Consider the following 19,848-nt stretch of genomic DNA (forward strand, 5'->3'; position numbering starts at 1 on the left):
TGCTCATCTGTTCATAAAAACGGGGAAGTGGAATCATCGAACATGCCCATTCATAGCTGAAAAGAAGTGGATACCAGAGCACATACTTTTTCTTCAACTATAAAAATAAAATTATACAATTAACAGGAGATTTGATCAAACTGGAAAAATACCATATGTGAAATAATCAAGGTTTAGATAGGCATGTCCTAGCTTCCAGGTTTTCTGTGCATGTGCTACAGAGGAGTGGGAGAGGAAAGACACCTGGAAACTTAGGCAAGGCCCATGAGAGGGAAACGGTTTCTTTTAGCAAAAAATCCCTTACATTTATATCTCAGTGAATGACATTGTGCTATGTTTAAAACTTTAACATCTTGGCTCACTGGATTAGAAAAACAGCAGTTGTTTGTTCATTTGTTTGTTTTAAAATACAATGAAAATATAGAGACACATCTCTTTATGTGTTTGACTCGATAATTATGTAAGTTTTAGCACTCTAGTAAACATATGAACGTCATGCCTTCTTGAAGTATAAAATTTTATAATCTGTCTTTGTCTCTGTAACTAATTCCAGGTATCATTATAGTAGAATCAAATCAAATAAATAGACTAAACTGGTGCTAAATGGTGTATTAGTTCAAAATAGAATGACCTATAATCTTCGTAGTCTCCAGTAACTGCAACCTCAAAAAGGTCTTGATACCTAGTTTTGTGCCACCAGTATTGATGAGGATCAAACCAAAATATTGCAGTCAATGTACATGGCCTATGGAAAACATCTTTTTAGCCAGTAAAACTGGCATTAACACACCTCTCTATTTTATTTAGTTTTTATTTTTTTAGCATGTCTTTACTATTTTTTAAAATTTTTTTGCTTCTTTTATTTTTATTGGATATTTTGTTTATTTACATTTCAAATGTTTTCATCATTCCAGGTCTCCCCTTCAGAAACCTTCTATTCCATCCCCCCTTCCCTGTCTCTAGGAGGGTACTCCCCTAGCCACCCACTCCAATCTTTCCTCCCTGGCATTCTATACACTGGGACATAGAAAAACCTCATGCCCAAGGATCTCTCTTCCCACAGATGTCCACCAAGTCCATCCTCTGCCACATATATGGCCAGAGCCATGGGTCTCTTCATGTGTACTATCTGGTTGGTGGTTTAGTCCCTGGGAGCTCCAGGGTGTCTGGACAATTGACACTATTGCTCCTCCCATGGGGCTGCAAATCCCCTCAGCTCCTTCAGTACCAACTCCTCCATCTAGACCCTGTACTCATTACAGTAGTTGGCTGCTACCATCTGCCTTTGTATTTGTCAGCCTCTGGCAGCACCTTTCAGGAGACAACAGTAATAGACAAGCACTTGCCAGCATCCACAATAGCATCCAGGTTTGGTGGCTGTATATGAGATAGATCCTCAGGTAGGGCAGTCTCCAGACAGCCTTTCCTTCAGTCTCTGTTTTACACTTAGATTCCATATTTCCTCCTATGAGTATTTTGTTTACCGTTCTAAGAACCACTGAAGCATCCACATTTTAATTTTCCTTCTTCTTGAGCTTCATATGGTAAACCCTGAGATTCCATCTCACATCAGTCAGAGTGGCTAAGATCAAAAGCTCAGGTGACAGCAGATGCTGGCGAGGATGTGGAGAAAGAGGAATACTTCTCCATTGCTGATTGGATTACAAGTTGGTACAACTACTCTGGAAATCTGTGTGCCTGTTCTTCAGAAAATTGGACATAGTATTACTGGAGAAACCAGCTGTACCACTCTTGAGCATATACCCAGAAGATACTCTAACATGTAATAAGGACATAGGCTTCATTGCATTCATAGCAGCCAAATTTATAGTAGCTAGAAGCTGAAAACTAATCCAGATGTCCCTCAACAGAGGAATGGATACAGAAAATGTGGTACATTTACACCATGGAGTACTACTCAGCTGTTAAAAACAATGACTTCATGAAATTCACAGGCAAATGGATGGAACTTGAAAATATATATCATCCTGAGTGAGGTAACTCAGTCACAAAAGAACACACATATTATGAACTCAATGATAAGTGAATCTTAGTCCAAAAGTTTGGAATATCCAAGATTCAATGCAGATCTCTCTATTTTTGCATGTGAATATTTTTATTTTAAAAAGAAACTAAAATTTTTTTCATAAAGAAACTCATCCTTAGTAAATGCATACATACACACACACACACACACACACACACACACACACACACATCTGTGTTCTTCAATTGCAACATCTACAGAGAAACTCCCAATCTTATGAAAAAGTTCCACACACTTGAAGACAGAGAAAAGGCTGATTTTGTCTTATTACATGAAAAGTCTTACAGAAGTGGATGCTCACAGTCTTCTAATGGATGGAACACAGGGACCCCAATGGAGGAACTAGAGTAAGTACCCAAGGAGCTGAAGGGGTCTGCAACCCTATAGGTGGAACAACAATATGAACTAATCAGTACCCCAGAGCTCATGTCTCTAGCTACATATGTAGCAGAAGACGGCCTAGTTGGCCATCATTGGGAAGTGATAGATGGCCATCATTGGGAAGTGAGGCCCCTTGGTCTTGCAAATTTTATATGCCTCAGTACAGGGGAATGCCAGGGCCAAGCTGTGGGAGTGAGTAGGTAGGAGAGCAGGGCAGGGGGAGGGTATAGGGGACTTTTGGGATAGCATTTGAAATGTAAATGAGGAAAATATCTAATAAAAAAAGAAAAAGAAAAGTCTTTGTGACGTTTGGTAGAACAGGGACACAGTACACTGTAAAACTTGAATACTGAATATCTATGTTATGAAATGCACACAAGCCACTCCATCTAGTACACACAAGTCATAAAAACAAGCAGAAACTTAATAGAACAGAAAGTGAATACTAATGATGAATAAGATCATTGTGACATGAACATTATCACAATATAGTGTATAAATATAGGAAACTGATGAAAGTATATAAAAAAAATACCAGACATGGTGAAATAAATTTAGGTATAAAATCTACTTTTAGTCAAAGATTTCTCATTTTGCTGTCATTTTGTATGATGTAAAACTAAATGTTTCTTATTAAGCATCCATTTTCTCTCATTTGTTAGTTTTGAATCTTTTGAAATATGTGCTTTATTTGAAGTGTCATAAAGGTCTAGATATTACTAAGAAAGGGGCCATAGGTTTTCAAGAGGAGAGGAAGAGAATATACTGATATAAAATGTTAAGATGGAATAAAAATGTTCTACATTTTTATAAGCAAAGGAAAATCTAGAGCAAGAATAACAAAGTAAGCAAGAATTGAACTAAGTATCAAAGCACAGACTAAGAGTGTAGATCAACATAAATATAAACTGGAGGATAAGAAATGGAGAAAAAATGCTGTTTTCTTCAGCTTTTCTCAGATGCTGCGGTGCATGTGAATCACCAGTCTCCTGTTAAATGTGATTCTGCAAGGTTAGTAGGTAATGTTGAAGCCTTTGGTCTCTCAGTCACATTTCAGGAAACAAGGCATGGAGGTTTTTTGTTCCTCCACAACAACAATAACAGCAAAACAAAAACAAAATAAAAAACACATAATTCAAAGGGGTAAGAAGCTAGTATGTAAATACCTCCAGCTTTTGTTTGTTGGAGATCAGGTTTAGAATGTGGATATTCTTTGATTTTAAGTGAAAACTTCGTTGTTCTCATGAGGATACATGGCAGGGAAGTATCAGTGTAATGAGCAGTTTGATTGATGATGTGTCTTGGATGTGATCCCAAACAGTTTGGAAAGCTGTATTAATTTTGTGGAGACTTGAGCCACGAGAATGTTCTTTTTTGGAAACTGTTCAGTCCCAAAGTCAGACTGAAACTTACCACAGTGGGCCAAAAGAAGAGTAAGTATGGGGCATAAACAAGGCAAATCACCCCAGCAGCTCAATGGAAAACTCCAGACACAATTAAGTCGAATTTAGAACTAACACATTCCGTTTACACTTAATGCTAAATAATATCTATCCCAAAGTCTTCATGTCCTCAGTTCACCCGTGACACTTATAGCAAAGATAGCTAGCAGTGGCCCTGTTCACAAAATGTTTGAAATAAAGCTTCTAATACATCTTTAATTTTTGGTAGACATTCTCAAATGTGTGTTACTCTAACAGAATTTTAAGAGACTTTATGTTCCAAGTTTGTGTTCAGAATACTGTTTCCAATAAATAGGTCCCCAAATGAATTTCTACTCTGCATTGAGCAATCATGAAAAATATTAATGCAACTAGCTTTGACTTTCTTTTTTCTCCACTAAGCAAATATATGATTAACTGGGATAGGCAACCAGCAAAGTTCTCACAGCCTATAATAATAAGGGATTTAAAGCCAGATCCACTCTCAAAAACCAAAACCTTTAAATAAAATGTGAGGACAACATGATAGGAAAATAAGAAAACATGTTTCAGTGCTCTTTCACTATATTAGTATATATTATTTCAACTAATATTATCAAATGCTAATATTATAAATTTAATATGTTCAGAGAACCTTTAAAGAACATACATAGAGATAATAGTGTAAGTGAGAATCGTGCTGAAATTTGTGAAAAGTTGAATATTTATAAGAAGAATTTAGAAAAGGGCCTATGAAGTAGTAAGTGAGGCAAACATTCTGGGGTGTTTAATGATACAAAATCTCAAAATATGAAGCAAGGAAAATGAGTCAGATATGACAAGTGAAATGAGCTTTGTTGAACCCAAAAATACAAAAATGGCCCTGTGTCTTAAAAAATAGCTTGGATGGAGATGTGGAAATTGAATGATGATGAGAGAGCAAGGGCAATGAGTACAGCTGACATTTTTACCAGAATTTTCTGTAAGAGCAAAGGCAATGAAATAGGCTTGGAGAGTATTCAGTAAGAAATATAAGACAAAAAGAACTCTCTTAATGTGACAGAGGAAGGGTGGACTTCTGAGATGTCAAATGATCCAGACTTCAATGGTAGTGAATTTTAGTGCAAAAGAAAGGGGACATCTTGTTCTGTTATAAGGTTAGGGAAGCAAATGAATGTAAATAGCATTGCCTCAGGTGGCTATTGTGATGTTAGAAGATTAAGACAAGGTGAAAGCTTGGTTTGAGAAAAGGGAAGAGAAGAAGGAGGAGGAGGAGAAGAAGGAGGATTAGGAGAAGGAGAAGGAGAAGGAGAAGGAGAAGGAGAAGGAGAAGGAGAAGGAGAAGGAGAAGGAGAAGGAGAAGGAGAAGGAGAAGGAGAAGGAGAAGGAGAAGGAGAAGGAGAAGGAGAAGGGGAGAAGGAGAAGGAGAAGGAGAAGGAGAAGGAGAAGGAGAAGGAGAAGGAGAAGGAGAAGGAGAAGGAGAGGGAGGAGAGGAGGAGGAAGAAGCAGAAGGAGAGGGAGAGGGAGAGGGAGAGGGAGAGGGAGAGGGAGAGGGAGAGGGAGAGGGAGAGGGAGAGGGAGAGGGAGAGGGAGAGGGAGAGGGAGAGGGAGAGGGAGAGGGAGAGGGAGAGGGAGAGGGAGAGGGAGAGGGAGAGGGAGAGGGAGAGGGAGAGGGAGAGGGAGAGGGAGAGAAGGAGTAAGCAGAAGCAGCTTCATGATAAACATAAAAAGAGAATAAATTGAGGTGGTAATGAATCAAAGGCATGGAAGCTATACACAAAACAACAACAAAAATATTTGAGTATTTAGAAACATAGATTAATTGATAGCACATTATTAGAGAATATTGGCAAGGAAGGAAAGCACTGAAATGAAAACATCTTCCTCATGTTCATATGGATTTTTCTCTATCTGAAGAAACCAAGATAAATCATCCATGTGACTATTAGGTACATGTAATTCATTTTATATCTTTTATATAGGCTTGGCTCTACCCAGACACAATATGAGCTATGATTCTTTAACTGCTATCAAATGTAGCCTAGGGACTTGAGAGACAGCTCTGTGGGGAAAACCTGCTTGCACAATAATTATAAGGACTTGGGTTGATATTCCCAGAACACACATAAAGGCAAACATTCTAAAACTTGTCTACAACCCCAATACTCTAGCAAAATGGAAGATAGAGTGCCAGGAAGCTTGTGGGCAATCAATTCTGGCAATGTTAGCACCAAAACAGAGAAAGCCTGTGCTTTATACAAGGTAGGAGGAGAACATTCATACCTGAAGTTGTCCTCTGATACTACAACTTGTCATGTGCCCCATACACAGAAACAAGAACATGTGAGACACATACATGCAGAAAAAAGAACAATAAATTAAATGTATTCTTAGTTATACTCAAGACACCTTAGAGTTAAATAAACACTAAATTTCATTTAACAAATAAATGTGAAATTTGTTTATGTTAAAATAAACAAATATTAAAATGTTTTATCCATGTTGTATACCAAAAGGAGACAGCAAAGCCTCCCTGGAAAGTAATAAAATCAAGCATAGCTTTGTTTAGTTGAGGGAATGGCCTACCAATGACTACCCAACTTGAAACTTATACCATGGTCAAGAATCAATATCTGACACTATTGATGATTTTAAGAGTATATTATTCGCTGAAGAATAATAATACCCCAGACTCAAATAGTATGGAAAAGCTACAGGCATTTTATTCTGCAGATGTCTAACACACTGGAGTCTGTCATCTATTAAGATGGCGGTGCCCAAGTAAGCTTGCAGGCCCAATTTAAAGCATGTTAGGGGAATTCCATGGATGGGTAGGTGACCCTTAGCATGATTAATTGCCTCTATCTCTACAGACATTCCAGAACCATTGCTGGGGGATTGGAAACCATTGCTGGGGAAACTTGGAATGTGTTGCTGACTCTGCCCTTGCCTCTGGGCCCTATAGCAGGGCAGCTTCTGATGGTAGGGCTATTTTGGATTGGCTGTCTGAGGCCTGAGGTTTTTCCAGTAACTGACTGTTCTGAACTTGTCTAGTTCTGGGAAACAGAAATTTAGGTTTAGTCTCCTGACTTGCCAGTTTGAAGCCTGTCTTGGAGTCAGCCTATCTCAGTCCTCTCATGATACTCCATTATGCTTGCAGGAAGGAGCCTAGCATAACAGTCTTCTGAGAGCTCCACTGAGCAGCTGATGGAAAGAGATATAAAGACCCCCAAGCCAAACGGTAAATAGAGAGCTGGGCAGTCTTGTGGAAGGGTTTGAGGAGGGATTAAAGGACATGAAGGGAATAGGTACACCACATGAAGACCAACAGAGTCAACTAGCCTGGACCCTTGGGGCCTCCCAGAGACTGAACATCCAGCCAAAGAGAAAGCATGGGCTAGATCTAGGCCCTCTACACATATGTAGAAGATGTGCAGCTTGATCTTCATGCAGTTAACCCAACAAGTAGAGCAGTCTGTTCTTGAATCAGTTGCCTGCCTATGGATCTTGTTTTCCTTACTGAGCTGCCTTGTCTGGCCTCAGTTGAAGAGGTTATGTCTAGTCCTACAGTGACTTGATGTGCCATGGTCAGTTGCACATCAGTTGCACATCAGTTGGGGCCTAAGAGGAGCTCTCCATTCTCAAAGTGGGGTGTAAGATGTGTAAGTCCTGAAATCTGGATGTAAAGTGAATAAATAAATTAATTAATGAAAAAAAAAATAAAGTACAGTCTTGCTCAGTTATTGTTAAGCAGCTAATTATAGCTACGTAGACTGCCAATATGAAACTGTTAAAATATATAAACTATGATTATTCATCTAACTGATAATGTGACCAATAGATAAACGAGTAATATATTTAGTTTTCATCTCCAGGCTTGACCTCCCATGTTTACTTTCTATACATATCACATATACATTTCAATTGTATGCAAATGATAGCCTGGAGAACATTTTTGTAGAAATTGGAAATTTTGTTGCTGTTTCAAACATGTTTACTACTGGAATGAAAGGGACACATTATAATTTCTAATGTGATTCTTTTCATTTCCAGAAAGATTGTATCTTGCCCAAGGAAGATATGATCCTTCTCATGGATATTTCTCTTTCATGAATTTATTTATTTAGTTTCATTAAAGTTTAGGTAAGGAAATTGAAGTACATCAGAAACAAACATACTTTGTGATTGCATGGAACTTTCCAGTTAATTCAAAATATAATTATTTTCACAATGTTTCATTGGTATTGCCTTTCACTATTAATTAGGTATCAAAACAGGATGTACGCAGATTTTATAGAAAGTTCCAAACTTTAGTCATCTCTCTACAAAGTGAATATTTTATTTCATCTGCTTACATCTTCTTACAAAGAAGGGATTGCATGTGAGATGGATTGTGACAATCACTTCACCAAGCACAGCAGTATCTGTGCATGGGCAGTGGTGAGAGAAAATACAAAGATTAGCTACAACATGCTTGCCTCTGTTACTGATGCATCTCTGTGACACTCTGAACACTAATGTCCTTGTGAAGTTGCTGTTATTGTTTGCCTGGAGATGGTAGTCAAGGAAGCCTACATCATTTTCCCACATTTACCCCATTTTCTGCTGTGCTAAGATGCCAGCCCAGGTCTGTTCACAAGACAAATTCCAGCTTCACCTAGTGAATGATCTTGACATTAGATGTGTTGCTGCAAACACCCATGCAGAAGATGCTCAGATTGCCTTGTTTCCATGGATTTCCTGAGATGTTGAGGACATCCTATCACTGACTAAATGAGGTTTAACTCTCTTCCTTCTCCTTACCATCCTTGAAAAATAATCCACATGAATTGACCCAAAATATACTGGGGCTTATTTGGAAAGAGGATTTATTCCCAAGCCTGTAAAAGGCAAAAAGAACAGAACCATGTGCAATGTGGACAGAGAAATGCTAAATAGACAAGAACTTTTCTCTCCACCTCTAGAAGCACATGCTCTCTCTTTTCCCTAATTTTGGTCTGGTTTCGGCTGCCTTCCTCTACTGTTGACTTCTTTATTCTTACTTATATGACCCAGCAGAATTAATGATCCAGCTTCCACCATGCATCCATAATTGCAACCTAGTAAGGAAGTCACTCTTGAATATTTATATTTAAATTAATAAAAATCTTCAATGCATCTGTCATCTTAGCACTTGTTTGATAGCCACATTTCTATCACCACAGATCTCTCTCTCTCTCTCTCTCTCTCTCTCTCTCTCTCTCTCTCTCTCTCTCTCTCTCTCTCTCTCTCTTTCGCCCCTTGTTCCCTCTATCTATTCCCCTCCTCCTCTTCCTCCTTTCTCTTTTCCCCTAGAAATTTATTCCTAAGCTCAGGATCAAACCTAGTGTTTAGCACATGTAGGGTTTAATTATAACAAATATCAAATACTGTAAAAATTTCTACTATAAAGTATTTGAGTATCAAACTTCTACTTCACCTCCCATGTATACTTTGTTATTTCTGTGTCTCCTAGTTTTAATTACCAACTCATTTGAAACTCTCTATTTAAAATCTTCTGGTTTCTTGACAGAAATTATTATTCATTATTGACAGTTTATCTAGTACAAATTTTAATAGGAATGTTAAAAGGCCATTGTCTACTTAGCAGGGTTTATGTGGTGGGCAGGAAGGTTTGGACTCTATACTCACCTCCTGTTTGTTATGTGCTTGGTGCACGACTATAATCTACCCACTGTTTCTTATTTTTCCTCCACAAAGAAACATGAGCCTCAATTTTGAGTTCATTTGAATCATTTTGCACTTCTAAATTTGTATTAGGTTAGAAATAGCTAACTATGATATATATAGCTCTTAGCCAAGAGCCCACAATATTGTTTTAGATATTACTTCCTTTCTAAAATTAAAAAAAAATTAGCTATTGGGCAGAAAGCCTGAAACATTTTTCAATGAGAAAAACATTTTTTAAAACTATATTGGAAAACCCAAACTATACACTCCATTCCTGTTTCAAATCCTTTTTTGATGTTCTCTGAAGTTGTCCTTCAGAGAAAACTATGGTTTAATGACACAAGTAGGATGTCAAAACAGTGCCTCAAAGAGAAACCAATTCTCATAACCACCTAAGGATTTTAAAGCATGATCCTATGGACAACATATATCTTTTCTTGCATTTTAAAACTGTCTTATTAATGTATATGTATAAATACATATGTACATATGCACATGTGCTTACAAATATGAGTGTATGCATATCTGTGTTTGAGGGTGTATTCCACAACATATGCATGGAGGTCAGAAGACAACATTTTGGAGTTTTTCCTTTCCTTCTACATTTTCCTGTGTTCTGGAGATCAGCCTTAGTGTTTGCAGCAAAGCACTCTCACTGAGCTATGCTGTCAGCCCAGTGAACTGTATATTTCTAGCACAGTTCCTGGGGCCACTGCAGTAGTGAGTTTTTTGTTACGTGAACTAATCAATGTAAAAGGTAGAAGGTGGAATTCATAGGCAATTGGATGGATCTGGATCAGGATGGATCATCCTGAGTATGGTAACCCAATCACAAAAGAACACACATGATTTGCACTCACTGATAAGTGGACATTGGCCCAGAAGCCCAGAAGCTCAGAATACCCAAGATTTAAAAAAGAATAAAAAAATAAAAGGTGGAAGGTGTTATGTTGTCCCCTGACTTCAGTGCTTTCACCTCAGGATTGCGTCCTGCCTTGGAGCCTGTAAAAAGGCAGAATGTCTCATAGGAGATCAACATGCAGCCACCTCAGGAGTCACATTCAGGACATGGCACTGAAAGGGAAAAGAAGGAAACAGGAAGGGGACCGTATTTACACATCCCTGACAATTGTCTGGCTTCTTTCTCATAGTCTGCACTTCATAAAGCTTCACCCACTGGTCATCTCACCACAGTCCATAGACCCTCCCCTTCAAGCAAATGGAATCAAGCGACACTGAAAGGAATGCAAATTGGTATTTAAATCATTTTATCTTTCATTTTATACTATTTCAGAGTTTTTTATTTTAACACTAATGGGTGGTGAAGATGCGCGTAAGGAAAAACAAACACCAAAAAAATTAATAATTCCTCCCAGGCCCTCCATTTGTTGAGCATTGTACTAATCCTGTGTTTACAAGCTGAGTATTAGTAATGAATGACTGTAATCCTAACTGTCCGTAGTCTGAGATAAATAAGCTTAAGACTGTCTTGGGGTGTATTACAAAATTTAAGACAAACTAGACTAGATGATGACATCCCCTTTCAAAAGAAAAGGGCAAACAAAAAGTTCTACTACAAAGTATGTGGTTAGTAGGAATGTTGTCCTTTAACACCATTACTGATAAGATCTTTTATCAGACAGGCTTACATAAGGGAATCAAACCTCAGGGGCCCTTTGATGTAATTAATACTGGATAACAAGAGTTCTTTGGATAAAAGAAGCTTTTCAAGTAAAATGCTTACTGATGCTATTACGTGGTAATGATAAGAGAACACCTCTGAGAATATAATTCACGTAAAAATGTTTAATTCGAAGCATGAGTATAATGGAAAACAAAAGTTCTGATAAGCATTGTTTATCTATATGTAGTTATACCATGATTTGTTATTAAATCAACCTGAAAATGTTTATATGTGGCTAAAATAAACACCATGGTTGTCTTAGGGTTTTATTGCTGAGAAGAGACAACATGACCTTGGCAACTCTTATAAAGGAAAAATATTTGAATGAGACTTAGAGTTCAGAGGTAACACATTGTTCTCTATGAAGGAAGCATGGTGACATGCAAGCAGACATGATGCTGAAGAGTATCTGTGAGTTCTACATACCTAGACAGTGGGACAAGAAATGCTATGCTTGGCTTAAGCATGAAATTGCCTTATAAATATAAATTATAGATAAATTATATTCTAAAGTTTGTACCATATTGAAACCTCAGAATACTTATTTCTATCAATTTGACCTATAAAAAAGGAGTAAAATGATTGTCTTTATTTTTTTAGAGATCTTAATTTATTTTTTCATAATAAATATCATTGTGGTTTGAATAATAATGGCCCCAATAGGCTCATAGATGCAAATGATTGGTCAACTTTGAGGGGCATTACTTGACAAGGATTAGGTGGTGTGACCATATTGGAGGAAGTAAGTCACTGGAGGTGGACTGTAGGGATCTGTTGTTAAACTTAAAGTCATTAGACTATGGAGACCAATTACTATGGATACAATTTTAAGACAAAAAAAAAAAAATGTTACAACAAAAACTGTCATTCTCCTAACTTCAGTACTATAGAAACCGGAGGTTTGAGTTATAGTGTATTACATCATATATGATTCATTTCTATCAAAGTAGAGGAGAAGAAACAGTAGCTAGAATATTGTTTGTAATTAACTTGATATTGAAGATGAATATAACTAATAAAATTACTTCATGTATTATAAAAAAGAAAAATGATGTTTAAAATTAATATATGACTGCATATTATGTATACATATAAACAAATGAATAATTTAAGCATGTTGTGTATGTGTGTTACTAAGATTCAGAAATTTACACATTCAAAGCATTCACAGGAAATATTTAATGGGTCTTCTCAATGAGAAAAAACAAAGCATTTTGCTTATTTATTTTAACATATTTAAGGAACAAGATATGTTAATAATGGAGGTGTTACAGATACTGTATACAGAATACATCAGTTCTTGGACATGAATTCACAAAATATTAATTCCCTTTGCCTTTTCTCTTAACCATTCTTGGGCACGATTTGTATATGGTTAGTCAGTCATTCACTTGCTCAGCAAATATTTATTAAACACTTCCTGTATATTAGGTATCCTATTGAATAAGGGAAGTGAGGTAGTGAAAATAGAAGTATATCCATGTCTCTTAGAGATTATAGTCTTTATGACAGGGTTTCTCAAAGTATATATCTATGAATTCTTTGAGAGTTTCAGGCAATGAACTTTGATCATATTAACTCTTGCCTCTTCCCTATCATTCTAGAAGATCCACCACAATCTTATCCCATCACTTCCAACTTTATTTATTGTTTTTAGTAAATAATCAAGTCTATTTTATGATGTTCATGTATTAATAGGTTTGGAGCCATCCACTGTTGCATGAACAACCGTTTAGAAGTCATAGCCTTAAAATAAACTGACACTACTTCTACCAGAAACAATCAACTGTCTATACTACTTTACTTCAGTTAGGGATGAAGAATCATAAGTCCCTCCCACCTCCATGTTTACTGGTTTTATCCCGTGCAGAAGTTATGGAGGCAGTCACATTTGCTGTGAGTTCATTAATGCAGAAGGAAGCCCTTTTGTATACAGAAGACACTGTTTTGCTCTTTTACTCCACAACCACTGGTATTTATAATACCTTGTCACCACTACTACAATCATCCCTCAACCTGGAACAGGAGTTATTGAGGCAAAAATGTTTCATTTTCAGTTGAACATTTGATAGATTAAAACCAAGCAGAGTATATTCTTATTAGAGTGAGACTACCAAGGGCCTGAATTTGTGAAATTGCAATGCTTGAAAGTTGGCTTTCACGTTATTAACCCAGACATAAGAAATAGACTCAAGGGGCTGGTGAGATGGCTCAGTGGGTAAGAGCACCCGACTGCTCTTCTGAAGGTCCAGAGTTCAAATCCCAGCAACCACATGGTGGCTCACAACCATCCGCAATGAGATCTGGCGCCCTCTTCTGGAGTGTCTGAAGACAGCTACAGTATACTTACATATAATAAATAAATAAATCTTTAAAAAAAAAAAAAGAAACACTGGAGCAACATCTTAAAAAAAAATAGACTCAAGACATAACTTTGGATAAATTTGTGTTGAAAATGTAGTTGTCATAACAAATACGTAGAAACAAGGAAGAAAAATCAAAGCTAATATAACAGATTGTGAAATATTGTCCACAATTTAGCATTTGAATAATATAATAAAGTTAAATTCCTAGGATGTATCAAAATAGAAAGCAAAGAGGACTGAGAATCTGCCACATATACAAAATTATTAATAGATATGAATCAATAAAATGTGTGGGAAGAGAACTAGGGGATAAGGTTGATTAGGTATACAAGTAAAAAGTTTTAGTAGAAAGTATTAAGAATAAACAATCAATAAACTCAAAAAAGATTTTCATTAAAAAATAATCCTGATACATGATCTATGTGACAATATTGACTGAATTAGAGTTCTCAAGAGAAACACAATTGGCAGTAGATACATAGTTTTATAGTTTCATTTCTGTTGCTGTGATTAGATGCCTTGGCAAAAATAAATCTGTGGGGTGTTGTTTATTGTAACTTAAAATTCCAGGTTATAGTCTATCCTTGCAAGGAATATCCTTGCAGGGAAACTAGTCACATGAAATCTACAGTCAAAAATAGAGTGAAGTCTGCCTCACCACAGAGGTGCCCATAATGTCTGCACACTGCTCAGGGGATGCCAAAGGCAGTGTGTAGGTGGGAGTCATCAGTCTGTTTCCCTGGGTGGAAAACAGTGGTGTCTGGGATGATTGTTGTGTTTCCCACTCTCCTATGTATCCAGATGCCACTGGGGTATCACTAGGATTTAGGGAGGTGTTGGCTGGGCAAGGAAGGCTGAGCCTGAGTGAGTTCCAGGAGCATGGAAGGGCTGGGAAAGGTAAGGCCTTCTCTGGAGATTTAGGCACCTCTCTTTACCACTAAGTACCCTCACCCCAGGCAATCCTTGATGAAGAGACAGTCCTTGCTTGTCCAAACTGTTTGATTTGATGGTTGATATAAATTGATACACTTTACTTGGGATGAATCAGGGATTAAATACCTTTGGCTAGAAAGAACACCCAGGAGTGTTCAATGGCTGAACTCTCAGAGCCTATCTAGATTCCTTACCAGCATGGAAAACTCCAGGTGGTTGCTGCAGGGTCCTGGCATCTCCAATATTGTGGGCTCTCCATTATTATCTAATGATTTGTTTCCTCATTGCATGGCATGGTGCTTTCTCTGCTGTATTCTTATTTCAGTATAAATCACAGTGGTTTCCTTTGCACTAACCTGAATAATCTTTTACTGGGAGATTCTTCTATCAAGCATACTCATTATCTTTAATATAAAAACTAAATTTCTCGGAGAAAAAAATGAAGCCAGATTCTTAATCAAGGTATCAAGAGAAATTGCACCCATCATTGTTCTTGATTGTGTCCTTTTTTCTCTCTAAAACCGTATGACTTTCACTGGCCTTTCCTGGTCTCATCTTTCCCATCATTCTCATTTTCTAAGCTCCCGCAATATTAGCCCAACAGTCAATGGCTTTTCTGATCTCAATTTTCAAAAATTCATCTACATTTTGTCACACAAACCTTCTCAAAACTCAAAATCCACATGGTCATATTCATGACAACAGTGACCCCACTTCCTTGGTACAAACTTCTTCCCTTGATTCCCTTTATATGGGATTATTGTTTTATAATAAAAAATATCTAAGGAGGTAAAGAAATTCTGAGCTCTCAAACAATATGGTACTTTAAAAGAAATGTTTGTTCCTAGCAGTTAAGTAAATAGAGAATTAAGAAAACAAGAATCAGTGCAGTTCAGAATAAGGAATGGAACATGATAAAAGCCTGATAATGAATGAATAGTAGTATTTTAGAAAATACTGGGAAGGGTGGAAAACAAATGGAGCAGTGTCTACAGAAGGGATTCCATCTTCAACATAATAGATCTCTTGTTCTTCCTAAAGGCATGGCTTCTTTTAGTTAAAAGTGACATTTGAATGACCTTTTACAGAAATATGTTAGTAGAAAACTTTGTGATGGCCTTTCATGGAAAACTATAAAAAACAGCTTAGCAACCAATCATTACAAAAATCAAATAAAAATGCCTTCATGAGTAAATTAGTGAATTAACATAATTTTAAGAGTAACTATAAGCACCTTTAAGTTTTAAGCAATGTCATAAAGTCAGTTTTGATTTTACTGTCTTGGCAGCCTTACATTTCCCAAGTTTAAGGAGGTTTTTGGCTATCATGTTTTGTCAAACTTTCCTTATAGCATTCACAAGAAGTCCATAAACAAAATGACTTGTCTTTCTCCAAAAATAATAAAGTACACAGATAGAGGCAAAGAAAGCTTAGAAACAGAATACCCCAGCTCGAGTGTAGCCTTTGAATACATTTCCTAATTGTTGCAAACAAATGGCCTGATTTTCTTATCTAAATGGATGAATACACTCCCTCCCTGCAAATAGAATTTGGTCTAGCCATACTACACTTGGTGTTTTCATAGGACTGTTGATCTATAAAATGAATTCAAGTATTGCTGAGTAGCCTTGCCTATTCTCAGTGATTAAGTATATCATAATTTATGGTTATTTTGGTTTTATCAACATGGAAATAAGCAACCATTGATTAATTGTATTTTCCCACTTTGATCTTTTCTATCCTATTTTCATCAAGAAGTTTGTCAATGATGGAAATTAAAATATTCCAGATTTAAAAAAAAATACAGAATCTTTTATACAGCCATTCTTTTAAAGAAAGTATTCAGTTCAAAACTATCACTCAGCCATTGAGGACAAAAATACAACTATTGGATAGATTCTCTAGGGTCTGCATCTACTTTTGAAACATCAATATATGCAAGTCTTTAAAATGGGTTAAAAACAGACTTGATTGTGGTGGCTCCATTGCACAACAATGGGCCATCTGTTTCATTAAATCTTTAACAGTGCTCAGTCCTTTACTTCCTCTTGGCTAAATGTGGTTTTTCCCCCAAAATTGTTGAGTTTCAGCCAGACTAATTCAGAAACCACTTCAAGAGTTGTTCTCTTGCTAAATAGCTGAGCATCAGCTGGCTCAGCCACTGAATCACAACTATGAGAATATCATTGCCTCCCTCTTCCCATCATACCAGTTATTTAAAAGTCTATTTTCTTTAGTAAATGGAGCAGCTGAAATAAATTTGAACTTAAATTAGAGTTTTATTCAATATAATTGATTGTAAAGTACTGTTATAAGATGTGTATACCCTTGAGTGAGCAAGTGCATAAGTGTATAGTATGTGTATATGTATATGTGTACATATGTTTATGTTTATGTGTTTTTATGTATACTGAGATGGCTTACTTTTTTGAAAACCTCTAAATTTTAAACTTAGAATGAGTCATCCAAGTAATACTATTGTGGCAGCTACTGCTGCTTAATTTCTCATCATTCTCTCTACCACTCATCATTTTCTCTCTTTCTTTTCTCTCTCTCTCTCTCTCTCTCTCTCTCTCTCTCTCTCTCTCTCTCTCTCTCTCTCTCTCTCTCTCTCTCTCTCTATCTATCTTTCTCATAGACTTTACCGAATTTCTTCTAATTTCTTCCGATTTTTTTTTTTTACCTGTGCTTCATCTTTCCCCACAGAGGAAACAGTCGGGCTGAATCTTAGGTTAACTAGATTGACTAGATTATGTCGATAGGAAAATAGTATGTTTATCCAGGTGAATGAAAACTACAAACGAAATAGGTACTGTTGTATGACAGAAACTGACGCATGTTTTATGATCTCTGGAAAGAAAATGGTGAGAAGTTAATTTTTGAAATACTCCAGGAATTAATTCTATGCATCATCATTCAAGCAACATTAAATTGGACAACCAAAGGGCATTGCTGGATATTAAGATTGATTGGCTCAAGGAACAGATTCTGGTGTCATCAGGACAGTTTCCTGGTTAAGCAAGATGAAATTCACGGCGTGAGACAGAAATGCCCAATAACACAACAAAAGGCAGTAGAATGAACAGGTCACAGCAACTCATCCTTACCTTGCATAGGTAATAAGATCCATAGAAAGCTGGAGAAGACTTAGGTCATGAATTTTATCTTGTGCCCAGATTCTGGAGGTCTTTATGACAAGCAATTGTAGATAGTATCCATCATGATGGTATTAATCCAAATGTGAGCATGGGTATTGTAGAGCATTGGGCTATACACAGACAGTCTGGTTTCCAGTTGAGGCTAGATAGTGAACCCTGGGACCCAGTGGTGATAATTCACCTATGTTGGACAGAAGGAGTTCTCTCATGTCTCCTGGAACTCTGGCTCCTGTCGAAGTTACTGCATCCTCAGCCCCCACAAGAGAAGCATGGCTAGCTGTCATGTAGGCAATGTCCCAAGCTTCTGACCTTCAGGCTAAACTCCTCCCCAGTTACCTAGCAATAGTAAGATAAAGCAGCCCATTATAAAAGGAGCTGTTTGGCCCCTCCTCCCTCTCTCTCTCTCTCTCTCTCTCTCTCTCTCTCTCTCTCTCTCTCTCTCTCTCTCTCTCTCTCTCTCTTACCTTCTCTCTTTCCCCCTGCCTTTCTATAATAAAGCTCTAAAACCATGAGCTCTCTGCTCATCAAGATGCACTCAGCAGACTCGAGCCTGTTTGGGAACCTCTCTTCCTAAACCCATTCTCCCATAACCTGGGGGCTACAGGGTGTAGTCCTGGGGCCCCTGGTTTTGGGGGATGTCCCTTGTCCACCCCCCATCGAGTGGGGTCAGAGGCTTAGATGACCACCCGGGGTGGAGTGGAAAGTTTCTGGCAGTCCTCCTGCATCTGCTACCTGCCCAGAGTATAGGAGGAACTCTGGCGGGACATGGGCTATCTATCCTCCCTCCCCCCTTTTTCCCCAGCCCCCTTTTTATTCACACAGGCATGATGTTAGACTTGGGATTTAGGTGGATATTTTGGTTACCAATCTTAAAATAAGGTCAAGAGTGATCATAGTCTAAGTCAAAAGCATGGAGCTTGCTATCACTACCTGTAAGAAAAGAATCAAAATAGTAAGGTATCTAGACTTCGGGAAGGCAGAACTCTAATGAAGGATGTTTGGGAGATTCCTTCAATTAAAATTAAGAGATAATGAACATAATGGGGTTCAATATATACTGACTCTTAGATCAACCTATTGATCATTTATGGGAGTTCATTTGTATAAACTGAGTTTCTTTTAGAAATGTCAAATTTGATATGACTTGTATATTTGGATAAACAATTAGACTTCATCAAAATTTAAAAGTATGAATTGCATAATTAATTGGAAAATAATATAATGGAGTAGTAATACAGATATTACCCACCTTTGAATAGAACTATTTTGTTTAAAAGTTTGAAAATTACAAAGAAGTAATGCTGAGTTTGCTTTTAATAATCTCTCAAAATTAGTTCAAAACTGTAAAATTAAAATTACACTTTTTACATATTCTATTTCAGAGATTATTTACTTTCTATCTGAAGTCTCATACCAACCCTAATTCTGTTAATCTGGAATTAATAATTTATTAATTTATTAATAATAATTTTACTTCAAAAGCACATACACACAGTCAGAGAAGACAATGGCTCTTACTCAAATGTGACTCTCTCTTTCTCTGTCTGTATTGTCTGTCTGTCTGTCTGTCTGTCTGTCTCTCTCTCTCTCTCTCTCTATCTCTCTATCTCTCGTACTGAATTTAAGGTATAATAATCACTGAAGTATAAATCTGCCATTGATGGTAGTCAGCCCAGTGACAGAAATAGACTAGACCAATTGTATTAATAGGGCTCACCAGAAGATGGAGTTGAAAGAGATCACAAGTCAGTTGATTGTCTGTTCAGGCTTACATATTTAGACACTTGCCTAAACCACTTCTGAGTGGCCAATGATGCCATCAGTAACAAGCAAAGCTAATATTATCTGGAGTCACTGAAATTTATTGTAAGCATGAATGAACTCATGCATTGGTAAGGAATCAATTGTTCCTAGCCATTGAAATTACATCATTATTGACAAACATAGACCAAAAGATTTTAGCTTAATCAGAATATGTTATTAGGGTAAAGAATCAAAACATCCTCATTTATTTGTTATCCCTTTTGTCATGAGCTTCAGAATTAACACTGATCTTCATTCATATTATTTTAAGATTAATTTTCACTACAGTATATTAGTCAGGGTTCTCTAGAGGAACAGAATTAATAGAACAAATTAATACTTAAAA

Source organism: Mus caroli, unplaced genomic scaffold (assembly GCF_978045245.1).
Source record: "Mus caroli unplaced genomic scaffold, Mus_caroli_1 scaffold_3, whole genome shotgun sequence".
NCBI lineage: Eukaryota > Metazoa > Chordata > Mammalia > Rodentia > Muridae > Mus > Mus caroli.